The sequence below is a fragment of the Solanum lycopersicum genome, chromosome 1, assembly GCF_036512215.1.
Source record: "Solanum lycopersicum chromosome 1, SLM_r2.1".
Classification (NCBI taxonomy): Eukaryota; Viridiplantae; Streptophyta; class Magnoliopsida; order Solanales; family Solanaceae; genus Solanum; species Solanum lycopersicum.
Window position 1 is genome coordinate 45001473 of NC_090800.1, and position 14544 is coordinate 45016016.

Consider the following 14544-nt stretch of genomic DNA (forward strand, 5'->3'; position numbering starts at 1 on the left):
TGTAGGTTATGGGTCATCTATATCTTTATGTTTTAAATTATATGGTCATTTGAAGTTAACCCTAGTAAAATCTCATAGTGAAACTCAATGTGAAAGAAAGCTTTCCACTCAACTATGTGTTAAAGGATACCGGTGACCTTAAATCCTATATGAAATTATTCCTACACTAAATAATTGACCTTATAAATAAGAACAATTAAGAGTAACTCGGTACAATTGTACTCACAAATGAAGAATGGCAAGAAATGAGTTACTCTTACTATCTTTGTGGCTTTTAAACATACCTACAACATAGGGTAACTAATTCCTACTAAGATTTTGGAACTGTGTATAGAACATAAGTCAAGAACGATATTATTTTGAACAAAACATGTTGTATATGAAGTTATCTTACATGAAACAAGGATATCTGGTCATTAAGTAAGAATAATTATATCACACCTCTAATGATATGACTGATAGTTTTGAAGTTTAGAAATAATAACTATGCTCTTCTTTCTTGTCGCAGGACCTCATTAGTAGCAACTCATAGCGCCAACAAGGGCATATGGGTACTCCTACAATGGTTTGGCTAACCGTATTCTCTTACTATATTCAAGCCTAAATCAAAATCACCACGTACTTAACAAAAGATTATTCTAATATAAATCATGGGATTTGCGTTCTATACCTATATAGGTAATCTCATCCCAAAGAATACTTCTTCTTATAGCTGCCTTCAACCAACATTGAGCCCATATGAAGAAACACCTAATGCATCATGCATTTGTTCACATCTTAACAATAAAACATTCAAGTCCAGGATTATAACCACTCTATGGACTTCTACTAACCATTCCTTCTAAGAATTTCTCATTCTCTCATTGTCTCTACCAACTGAAATTTCACACATTACTACCAAGAACAGACTAATTTCTCTCATTTAAATATTACTCATAGTAAAACACCATCTATTCCTCCTCTATATTATAACTTAAGATGGAATAAGAAGACCACCAGTACCACAGTAAAACATCAACCCTCTCCCTCAATCATAATCAACTACTATCAACAACATTTCTATTAAAAGTACAAAGGATATCTGAAAAAGACTAGGGAGAAAGATCATAAGTACAATTCATTCAATACATCTGATATAATTATATGCATGACATAATATTATATTGCTAGCCATTGATAGTAAATCATCAAATTTCAAGATTTAAAATACTACGAGATACAATTGCTTGTATGAATAGGTTCATTCATGAGGTTGATATTCAAAACTTTGTGGAGTAAGATTGACATGAATGGGCTAAAGTCTTTTCCCCTCAATCTAGGAATTGAGAATAGATGTGAATCCTCCTGAAGTGTATATGCATAAGTCATAGACATAATTGCGTTATTAAGAACAACAAGAAGAAGTTCTAATCACTGTACTTTGAGGAATACGCTAGAGTATGAAATGGGTTGATAAATCACTTTAACTCTTTCTGAAGACATCATTATTTGATTCTCAACACTTGACTGGTTTTCTAATCTTTTCATCTCCCCTTAGGCCTAAAGCTCATACTTAAATTCTATGAATCTATTACATCATCTCTAAACTGGTCAATATATTTTTACTGGAATAATAGGGGCATGCTAATCATGTCTCTAAAATTTATCATGTGCAAATACTAAGATTCCTTCTAGGACTTCTTTCTAAGTTGATTCTTTTAATCTTTCTGCTTCTATAGAAGACATTCTATAATCGATACCCGCACTTACATATAATGTCATTCAATTGAACTCTTAATAGTATCACTTCTTCTTCTTATCCCACTAGTATCGTCCTTCTATGTTCATATCAGTATAACTGTAGGAAAACTTGACTATATTTTAAAGGCTCATCATTCTCTATGTATAGTCCCTCAGATTAACTCTTAAGGGTAATACATAATTCTCACATTAGTCTACTCCACATTGGTAATCAAATTTATTATATAGGCACATATAGAAAGTCAATAACTAAATTAGAACCTCGTACGACTACTTACAGTATCAGTAGACACATTAATGTCTTTCTAATTTAATGACTTAACATTATTTCATTTCTCTCATATAAGAGACATAATACCACACTTGTACCACTCAAATTTATTGAAAATAAAATCTTAGTTTCTCACCTGATCTATATCAAATATGCCAATCTCAAAACTAACATCTTCACCCTTATGTTCCAATTCTCTTTTATCACTGACACTCATATTTAATTCTAGATTATTTTCTAGTACTAGACATGGGGAAAAACCACTTCTCATATACTATACAAACTTAGAACTAGTATATATAATCAATAAAACACAAGATCCTTAAAACAACATGGCACAAAAAGTTTACCCTTGCCTCATAATCTATATAGTTACAACCTATAAACATATTGTCTTTCACAACCTAAGTACTATTTACCAACTCACTATAAATCATTCACAAATAAGTTCTATGACCTTCTAAATACCCAGAAACTCTAACTTCCAAAAATCATAAGCCTAGATCGATAACCTCATGAATACTTTGCTCTTCTATTCAACAACTATCGTACGTCTTCGCTAACACAATATTACATTGACAAAAACTCATTTCTTGTTAATGTGTACTCTAACTCAAGATGAACCATAACTATTCCTCTATCTCCTATCCTGAAATCCACACAAATTTATTATTCATTACCCTACAGATAAAGGAGAATCCATTTAGCACATGATTGCAACAACATAAATTATTTCATAACTATCACTCTGCGTTAGATTTCTATAACTATGAATGCATTCTTCTAACTGTGGGAACTTCTATTACAAGAGGCTCATCACATCATAAATCATACTATCTTTAAGATGATAATTACTACTCAAGCATTCTAGAACACACTTCTCTCATAAGGGTCTCATATGAATAAAAATTTAGAGAAAGAGATTTTTGGATTTCATTTCATTTCTAGCTTGAGAGCACAATTTTTATGAATAAGAGTGTAATCTTTCAAATATAAACACTTAAGCTTACTCATGGGCTTCTCACAAGCCCCCCTACTATCTCACGACTTTTTAAAGACTTTACGTAAGAGTAATTTATCAATAAGGATATGCGGTTTGCTATTTCAATGACCTTAAGTTTGAAGGGTAATTAAATGGATTTGAGAAAATAGACTAGTATGAATAAGTTCCGCTTGACACAGTTTTATTGAACGATTTAGAGTATGAAAGAAGGTAAATTGTTCTCAAATAAACCTTCATTTATAGATGTCAGACCCTCACAACCATGGATAAGATTCTATTTACATGACTTCATAAACAGCGTAGGAAACTTTATTTTGTGCTCTAATACACATTTTTTCCTGACCCAAGCCTACACAATGAACGTGGCCAGCACTAACCGTTGTCGGTCCCTAAGCCAACCCTGATCCTTGATGACTACAAGCGGAAGACTAACTCAAGTATACATAAGTATCAAATTGAAATAAATGTTTAAAAACAATTTACTCAATCTCAAAACATTATTGAATATACTGAGTAACAAATATGAGTTTAACTAAAACACTGAAAAAGTGAAAGACTCTCCAAAACTGTCAGTCTATGAAGCCTCTACCGTATATAGAGAGTGTCGGAAAAAAAACCACTACAACTTAAAATTTTACTAATACTAACAACTCATAAAACTAAAGTCATCCGGAAGAAAGGATGTCTTACTCAAAAATTTGCAAGCAGACGAAGTGATCTCAACAGAATCTTGAGAAGTATCCTAAGAACGTGTATATGCATCTTTAAAAGATACATGTCGAATGACATTCGTACATTGAATGTACGAGTATATAATATAGTTGAATAATAATTTACTAAATGAAAGAACTACAGTAGATATACATATATATATATATGAACTCGACATGTTATGTGATATAATGTAAGCACACCTTAACTTTATTTGGACGATTCTCTAACCAACAACCATCACTATGAACTAAGTGATGATACAATGTTTCGTCTATGCTGTCAAAACTGCAATATACCTTACTAGGGTGTAGAACACCTAAATGAGTTGATCCACTAAGCCATGCTCATAATCAGTAAGGAGTTATCTAAAAAGTATGATCATTTACCCATGTTGGCATACATGATTATGAGTATTTGAGTTGTCTGAACTCATCCCCATATCGGTACTCAATACTACTCACAATAATATATACTCATTCTCAAATGTGTAAAACATACTCTTTTTGTAGTTTGAGATATTTTCTCAAACCATCCTCTTAAAAGAGATAATTGTTATGAAATTATTTTTGAACTTATAAACTCATTTACAAATCAAATATTATCTTTTGTTAAAATAATATTCTTTTTTTTTTACGTAAGAATGAAACATTTGGAAAATACATGGTTTCATAGACTCTTTCTCAAAGTCCTCTTTACTTCCTCAAAAACTCAGTTTACAACACAATCACTGGCTTTAAAAGATTCTCAAAATAGGGTTCATGATAAAATATAGACATGAACGAATAAATTTTAAGGATCTAAATACAATATAGAAATCTCAATACGCAAAAAGCAAGGACTCAAGAACTCAGAACTCAAAATTCAACGCTACTACTCATCTCCAGAATGCTTAATATATAGGGTTCACGCAAAAATATGGACATGAATGAATCAACTCAAGAACCTCAATAACAATATAGAAACTTAGAATTTATAACTCAATAAAAAATCTTGAACCTTTCTATTAAAATTACTTTAGTTTTGAATGCAAACTAAGACATATGATTAAAACATGCAGGAACTCTCAAGGGATAATGGAGCCTTTAGGAGCTAATGAAAATAAGTGAAACATAGAAAAAACATAAAAGGAATATATGTATTGTTGGCGCGTTGCCCAAACTCATGTCGTACCGGTGGCACAACGCGTCAGTCCCCAAGGTAATGGGTCTATATTTGATCTTAATGCTGGCGCGTCACCCCAACACTCCTAGAGTATTGTAGTCGAGTGCCCCCAACCTTTTTCCAACGACTTTGATGAATTTTTCTAAAAAAACAATTCAATCTTCAAACTAGGTTAGAATTGAGAAAATTCTCCTAAACTCTTCTTGTTTCTTGAACCCGATATGTTTGAAAGAGAATTTCATATAATCCTTTTAAGAAACACAACTCATGCTAAAGATCATCAATCCAAGAAACTCGTAACCTCCATTTTTAAAGAATGAAACTTTAATCAAGAAATACTCAAGAATCTTTTTAACATACAATGATTTATGGATGAATTAGATGTATAGAGTGGGAAGAACAAGTACAACACTGTGATAAGCCTTACATACATGGAAACAATAAAGTTCTTGAAGAAAATTTACGGGATCTTGACGAACTCTCAAAACCTATCTCTTTCTCCTCTTAAAATCTTCTCTTATTTTTTGAAGTTTTTAGGAAAGACAAAGAATGGTTTAGCATCTGATTAGAACATTAATTGGGTGATGAAAAAGTTCTAGGTCTAGTGGGAAAAAGGAAAAGGCCAATATACCCTTTTCTAAAATGAATCAGATGCCTTAACTAGAAAGGCTTTATTTAAACAGATATAACCTTTTACTTCGAGCTCAAAATTAAGCAAACTTGGTGATGCTGGAATGAGGACTCAAATACAAGAAATTAGTAGTTCATAGGCTACATAAATCTTCGTGTGTTAAAACTATATGGTCATTTGAAGTTGATCCAAGTAAATCTCATAGTGAAACTCAATTGGCGATAAAGCTTTCAATTGAACTTTGTGCTAGGGATTCTAGTGACATTAATTCATATTCAAAATTATTCCCAACACTAATATTGAACTTAAAACCTATGAAAAATTAAGATTCACTCTGTAAAATCTTATTCACAAATGAAGAATGGTTCAAATCTTATCTTAGAAACTTTCAGGGTTTACATATTAATTGAAAGATAAATATAGATCTGAAGGGAGGCATTAATTCAAAAATCTTCCAGTTTTGAGTTTTAATCTAGGATGAACATCAAAAAATCATTTTCAAAGGTCAAAGAGCATACGTGAGAAGGTGTTTTCACTAAAGTAGGTTTTGTAACATTGAAGAATGCATACATGTTTGGATAGCACCCCTTGCTCTTCAATGTATGCTAGTCATTACATGCTAAATAATTATAGATAATCTTTCAAATATTTTTAGTATTTATTTCTATTTATAGTGTATAGAAAGGCTTTGGAGCAGTAATAGTACTAATAATATATTTTTCTAGATTTGGAACAACTTTAGTCATTCTAACTAAATAAGTACCTTCTATGTCCACCTCTAGCTTTTCCAAACAAACATCGGATGAACTTCCAAGCAAAAAATACAGTTGGCATGTGTCATATTAGTTCCATCCTTTTCTAAAGCATATACCACTTTGTTTGATTCGTGATAGCTATGCTGAATTGCCCCCCCCCCCCCCCATATTAGCACCCTCCAATCAGACAACATATTAGAGTAAGCTGGGTGTGGTCATTCTCGAGGAGGGAAATTATATTCTCACAACCAATGTTGATTTTGAGTTGCGTCAAGTTGTTTTTCAATGTCAAATCCATTCATTGTAGTAGTGCTCTCGATTATGCTTTTATGGAATTTGTAGCATAAAGGTTTATCATATAGTCTAATACCCCTTCTCGCTTTGTATTCCTAATTACTCCCCCTATTCCTCCTCTTCGTTGGTTATACATGACGAACAATCCATATTTAGTTTGAATCCTTTTGTTGGAGGTTCCTGTTTAATGTATCTGGTTTTGAGGTAAAGCATATTTTCGAGGGTTCGGTATGAAATATATTCTCTAGAGTGGGTTATGTTCTTTGTAATGCTTATTTTCTTACATATATCATTATGGTGGTTCTCACTTCTTTGTTCTCCAAATGTTGCATATGAAGGAAGGGTACGCATCCTACCAATTTAATGATGTTTTTCTTAGGGGAAACTTTTGAGTCTAACTAGCCAATCGCCCCCTACATTATTTCTAATATGAATTATTGCATTTATGTCTCCCAAGTCTAGCAATATTTTCCTAACAGTCTCAAATTCTATGTATGTGTGGGTGATCATTTTGGGAGTGTTTCATATAAGACATATGTCACGGACTTAGAGTATTTGCTAAGACTCCGTGCAACCCTCGACGACTTACTCACTAATCTTTCAAGATCATGTAAGTTCAAGGAAGCCTTTAAGACTTGGAATGCTAAGAGAATGCTTTGAACGATTTAGAAAGAACAACAAAGAAATCTTTGAAGAAGGCTTTTGTATTATTCTTGGAGAATTCTTACAACTTCCTTGGAGCCTTTGCCAATGAGGGGCACCTCTATTTATACTAATTCCTAGGGACTAAAGTGCAAGTAATATTTACTTTAAAAGTCCCTAAAATATTTACCCTTTGGTCCTAGTTCTAGAGAATTCTCCATTCTCTAAGGATTTTATCTAGCCTTCTTGAGAGTTCCAAAAGGTTCTAAAGTTCTCTGCACAACTCTAGAACGTTATGCCCCTATTCGGATGTAAAATATAGCTGAAATAATAGAGGGACATCACATGCTTTACCACCTGATGATGCAACGAACGCGGCACATTGCTGTAAAAACTCCTGGAATTTGTCGTTGAATTTCGACAAGTCTTCATTTTTCTCCCATGTGGCTTCCTCTGGATTTTATCCCTTCTAATGTACAAGGAACATGGCGCTGACTTGTTGTCCTTACTTTCGTTTGACTTGATAATCTATGATATCTTCAATCTCTCATATCGTGAGAGGCGGTGACAGTAATTTGTGCCCGTTGTGATCAATTTCGGCTAGAATCCTCCTTGTCCTCATTGTACGACTTGAGGACGCTCGCATGAAACACCAGATGGATCTTGAAGTGTGAAGGTAACTCTAACTTGTATAAGATATTTCCCACCCAAGCAAGTATCTTGAACGGACCCTCATATTTGTGCTTTAAGTTTGCATGGACGCATCTTAGTGCTTTGAACTATCTTAGGTTGAATTTCACCAAGATCAAGTCGCCTTCTTTATAGTCCTTGGGACGACGCTTCCAGTTGGATTAGTTCTTCATCTTTCTTGTTCCGTTGTCCAAGTAGGACATGGAAGTATCAAGTTGCTCCTCCCATCCCTTGGAAAGGTGGTAGGAACTCAAACTCTTACCCTCAAAAGTAGCCGGCAATGAATGCGAAGTTTGGGGTTGTTGTCCTGTCGCCAACTAAAATGGTGTGTGCCCGGTGGACTCACTCCTCTACAAATTATAATAAAATTGTGCCATTTCTAGGAGTCTGGCCCAATCTTTTTGATGTGCACTGACATAGTGCCTTAGATAGCACTCCAATAGCGCGTTGACGCATTTGGTCTTGCCGTCGGTCTGTGGATGAAAACTTGTGGAGAAGTGAAGCTCTGTGCCAAGTATCTTGAATAACTCTCTCCAAAAGTTGTCGGTAAAGAGAGGTTCTCGGTCGCTAATGATATGTCTTGGCAGCCCCCAATATTTCACCACGTTCTTGAAGAATAATGGAGCAGCTTCCTTTGAAGTGCAACCGGCTGAGGTGGGCATGAAGGTAGAATATTTTGAAAACCTGTCCACCATGACCATGATTGTACCAAACCCGTCAGACTTCGGCAACGAAGTGATAAAGTCCATAGTCACGCTCTCTCATGGGTGTTATGCTACTGGTAACCCTCCCGGTTGCGTTTTCTCCACCTTTTCTTGTTGGTACACAAGACAATTTTGTACATACACTCGATGTTATCCTGCATGCCTGGACATAAGTAAATAGCCTCGATCAACTCCCTCGTACGTCGCTGCCCCGGATTCCTAGCCCACAGTGTTTCATTGCTTTCCTTAATAATGTGCCTCCTGATAGACCCTAACTTGGGCAGATAGACACTTCGACCGGTAGTGAGCAAAAGGCCATCTTCTACCCAAAAGCGTCTAGTTTTTCCTTGGGCAGCAAATTCCTTCAACTACTTGGCCCCTGGATCGTGTTACATGCCATCCTTGATTTCATCTTGAATGTCACACTGAGCTGTAGTGATGGCAGCAAGCTCGGCCTTCCTACTTAGTGCGTCGTCCATGACGTTGCCTCTTTTTTGCTTGTACTCAAAACATAGTCGAACTCGGCCAAAACGGGGTGATCTTATTTTGTTATTGGAACTAGCTAGTGGCTAAGTTGTAGGTCTTAACCACGAAGTTGGATCCTAGTAAGTAGTGTCTCCACGTGTGTACGCAATGAACAATGGCGGTCATCTCTTTCTCTTGATCCGTGTACCGTCATTTGGCCTCGTTTAGTTTGCGGCTCTCGATTGCTATGGGGTGTCTATCTTGTATTAAGACTAAATTAATGGCAATTTCTGAGGCATTCATATGTATTTCGAAGGTCTTGACATTGTCGGGCAGCGTCAAGACCGGTTCTTCCATTAATGCGGCCTTGAGACCTTCGAACACTCTTTGGAACTGCTCGCTTCAAACCCATGACTTATTCTTCTTTAACAACTTTCTAAGCAGAGCAGGTTTGGTGGAGTAGAAACTGATGAACTTGTAATAGTAGTTCGCAAGTCCAAGGAAGGATTGCAGCTCGGTCACCTTCCTGGGCGCCTCCCACTTTGGAATCGCCCGAATATTTGCCTCATCCATCTGTAGTTTGCCCTGTCTAATAGCATGGCCTAAGAAGTGCACCTCATGCTAGGCGAACTCGCACTTCTCCCGCTTGACACGGAGTTGGTTCTCCCATAAGATTTGGAAGACTTTCCTCAGGTTCTCCATGTGCTCCTCTAAGGTGTTGTTGTAGATGACTTATGTCATCCAAGTACACCACCACAAACTTTTCTAAAGAGGGATAAAAGATTTTTTTATCAACGTACAAAAGGTGGTGGGTGCATTGGTTAAGCTGGAAGGCAGCATCACGCTGCCTTTGACTCATCTCCCTCCGTGATGCGTACTTGATAGTATCCTTTGGTAGATCCATCTTGGTGAAGTACTTGGCCTTCCCAAGTCTATCAAACAAGTTTGAAATTAACGGGATAGGACATTTGTTCTTAATTGTGACCTTATTGAGCTCCCAATAATCGATGCATAAGCGCAATGACCCGTCTCTCTTTTTCTGGAATAGCACTGGAGAGACATAATGTGCCTTGGATGGACGAATGTGACTGGCCTCGAGGAGCTCCTTCTAATGCTTCCTTAGATCCTCTAACTAGGGTGGATCCATACGGTAAAATGCATGTACGTGTGCATTAGCTCCAAGATCTAACTCTATCATGTGATCTAACTCGCATCTTGGAGGTTGAGTCTTCGACAACTCGTTCGGCATCATATCCTTGTTCTCTTCATGGACTTCCTCTATGATTGGTTGCAAGGAATCCATAGTACCATTGTCTTCTCCTAAACTTTCAATGGTAGCTAGGAACGTCGGTTCTCCTTTCTTTACGACCTTTACAATATGCATGGATAATAAGTGGGCATGTCCTGCCTTCTTCAGCACCTTGACTAGAGGTACCATGCATGACTCTTCCCGCTCCATGACCATGATTTGTTGGAGGTAAAGTTCGATCATCGTGTGGCAGCGTTGGAAGTACTCTTCTCGAGGATAATATCAAATATATCTAGAGGAGTGACAACAAAGTTTGTCTTTCCTTACCACATATCCAATGTGATGCTTAATCCTTAGGTGATCACGCACACGGGAGTCGGTGGGGCATATAAAGTCTTGAGGCGGGTGTTGTTTGGCACATAGTTCAGGCTCAACCTCTCTGCTACTGTCTTAGTCATAATTTTTTCTTCGGGCCCGGAGTCTACCATGGCACGAGCTGGTCGTCCATTCATGGAGATTTATACATACTACGTGCTGAAGTCTCCTGGCTTCTAAATATGCTTGGCAATCGCACCACACAATCCAGTATGCCCAACTATGTCGTTCATGCATCCTGCCCTTGCTATTGTGCATCCTTTTCTTTTCGTTTGCATAGAATGTCACCAAGGTTCTTCATTTCGGGGTGCCTGGCATAGGAGTGTTGTCCACGACATATGTAGCACACATCTCCTTTGGTCTACGCCCGCTTCTCCGTGTAATTATGGTGCACAAACTGTTTACTGTCCCACTTATAAGGGTCGTGATGTTTGGGATGTGCCTGCTACTCCTTGCCTCGGCAACGATCTCCCCCACCTTTGGCATGACTACTTCTTGTATCCTGGCCCTTCGCCTTGTCATGTCGTTCATGTTTAAAATCTGTCAAGGACTCAGCTAGTGTGATGGCATCGTCTATGGTCTTATCTTGACTCCGCTACAACTCTGTCTTGGTCCAATTTTGTAGTCCATACATGATGTGTAATAGCATGTCCTCGTCGTTTAGGTTGGGAATTTGAAGAGTTAAGGTTGTGAACTCCTTCACATATGCCAGAAAAGTTGTAAAAATTTGCCTTGACTTGGGGGTGTTTGGTAAATTTACTCCAAGTCTTTTATGAACCATGGATGATTATTTTCGGATCTTGTAGGTATATTAAAAGGGTACAAGCACTAATACTTAAGTTTAGACTTCATTTCCTAAAACCAAAAATCCTCTCTCCAAAAAGACTCTCTCACAAATCAAATAGAAGCTTGAACTCAAGGAAAGGCTTGGAAGGGCTAATTGTGGACGTTTCTCCATCAAATATTCATGGGTTTTCTTATCATTATGGCAGGGTAGTCATCCTTGAACACTTTTCCATTCAAGGAGTCGTTTCTAAGAAATTTCATAAGAGATTTTCAAATCCTAACTTCTTCTATCTTGGGCTCTAAGTATGGGTCTTGAGTGAAAATGTTTTAAAGGATTCAAATATGCTATTTCTAATATTAGTTGGTGATTTTAATGCTAAAACTTCAATCAAACCATGTTATTGCTTTTTATCAACTTTTGACTTATAAAATGGGTCTAATGAACATGATTTGATAATGTTAGAGTTAGGGTTTCTTTATGGTTATAGTGTGACTTTTCTACGGCCCTAAGGGCTATTTTATGAAGTATTATTGAGGAATTGATTATAGGTGGTCAAAACATGGACTAGTGGTAAGTTAGTTACATTGCTTAACTCTTATTATGAAATGCTCTTGAGTGGTATGATCCCCCTTTGGTGGCGTTGTTTACTTGAATATATGAATGTGAATATACTTGCATATTATAACTGAGGCCATGAAGCATGATGAAAATGATGTGTTCTTCTTGATGTGCTTTATGAAGTTTGTTATGTGAAGTATGATAGACATAATGTCTGAAGGAAATAAATGATTATGTGAAGCATGTCAAAGTGTGTAATATGATGAATGAAGATGTAAGCATATTTAGAAGTCAATGTTATGAAAGTGATGGTTTATTATAAAGGTGTGCTCACGTGTACACATACACGCACACTTATAATGAATGAATGTGAATGAAAAGGGGATATTTCGGGTGAACACTCGTTGTGAGTTGTTAAGAAGTCTTTAGTAGCAACCCCACTACCTCCCAGGAGGTTTGTAATGTACGTTGGAGGATGGATACCACTTAAGAGTTGAGATGTGGTTTACAGAAGTTATCCTTGACCTTAAGTAATAAATGTTCAAGACTCCTTGGGGGATTTATGCTTAACAACGAGAAGATTTGAAGAATGGGTGGGTACAGATTGTAAGTACAGATGTTGTACCCAATGTACCTCTTGAGATGAGTACTCCTCGTGTGTAAAGAGTGAGTTACTTAGTATCGATCTACTTATCTCTTAACTATGTGCCCACGTAGGTATAGCTATTGGAAAAAGCCATGTAAAAGCTTAGAGAATGACCCTACCTTAGGCAAGTGGGGAACCCTCATCCTCTAAGGGTAGTATCGGGATTCCATTTCTAGCTCTCATGGTCTATGTCGGTTAAAGTTATTCCCCCACAAAAAAATGAAATAACTAAGTCTACTAAAAGATTGTACTACGTAGGGTAGGTGGTGGTATGGGACGTTATTTATCCATTGCACTAACTAGACCTTATGAAAGGGGAGTCTTGGTGTGTTTTATATGAAGTGTATGGACTATGTCGCCCAAAAGAATGTACTACTTAGGGTAGGTGGTAGTATGGTACGTCATCTATGTATTGCACTAAGTATACCTTCCAAAAGGGAGTCTTGATGTATTTTATATGATCGTGTATGGATGACTTTATAATCTGTTTAAAATGAATTTAGATGACTTAAGTTCTAATGTTAAGAAAGCAAGTTAAAGCTATGTTTTACATAATCAAGTTAAGGAGGATGCATATAGTGTACTTGGTCCAAAAGAATCCTCAAAGGTCACTAAGTTGAAGTGGTAGTATGGGATAGTCCTCCCACATTGCACTTAGTGTAACTCACAAAGCTTTTTGGAGTAGGGCACTATGTGAAGTCCGTAATGTATGAATGTTCTCTTAATGTCTAGTTTATAGTATGGACTTGTTTCCTGTGCGAAGGAAGCCTATAGTTGGTAGTGTTAAGGACAACTTAGGTGTATATTGAAGGGGGTGCATGGTCTTTCCCTTCATGTCTTACCTTAGAGAGTCTTAAGTCAACTTGGTTAGGGAAACCTAGAAGGAAAATGTGTTCACTATGTTGGTATGAGTTCACTGTAATGTTTCATTGTAAGGTGCTTGGTTTATTGTAAAGTTGCATTTTGGTTCTAAAATTATGAAAGTTCTATTTTATATCATAAATGATGATTCTTATACTATTTTAACTCAATATTCAAAGGTTTTACTTAATTGACATGAAATCTTATTTTACTAAAATGTCCCTTTATGCATGTTTTTACATATGCCATACTCAGTACATTGTTTTCTATCAACCCTATACTTTTATATAGTGGATTAGTATATGTTGGAGGAAAGTTTGAAGACTAGAAGGCAAAGCTTAAGAAAGACTCTCTTAAGACTAAGTATTTCCTCATCTATTCGAGGGCATAATTCTATTTCTTAGTTTCTATTGTTAAGACTTACTATGTACTTTTATTCAATGCAAAGGGTTGGGTCCCTAAGATAATTATGTTGTGTATTTAATATGGCTTGTGACGATAAGATTTCTCCTTAGCATTTATGAAAGATGTTTCTTTTATTATTTTATTCGTGAAACTTTTAAATTCCGCACTGCTTTTCATATCTTATGTAATGACTGATATATAAGGCTTGTACAAGACCTTTGATAGGTCAAGTATGCAATTGTTCCGACCTATTGGTCTCCCTTCTTCTAAGGGGTAATTTCTGGTCATTACAAACTTGGTATCAGAGCATAAGTGTATGGAAAATAGTTGAGGCTCTAAAGTCTCACAAGTCCCGTCTAGTAGAGTCTTGTTCATTGGTGTGAGTCGCGACACATGCATGGGCGAGAGGCTATAAGATGATAAAGTTTCACTTTCTAAATTACCCTTGTATCGTGCCATATTAGTTATGTATATACGATATCTCTTTTATTAACCTTTGTTCGGTGGTTTTCTAGGTGTGATTTCTTGGAAGGGAGATGTTTCTATGATTGAGGGAGAGAAAAGTGAGTTTTGATGCTTATGATGGTTTTGTG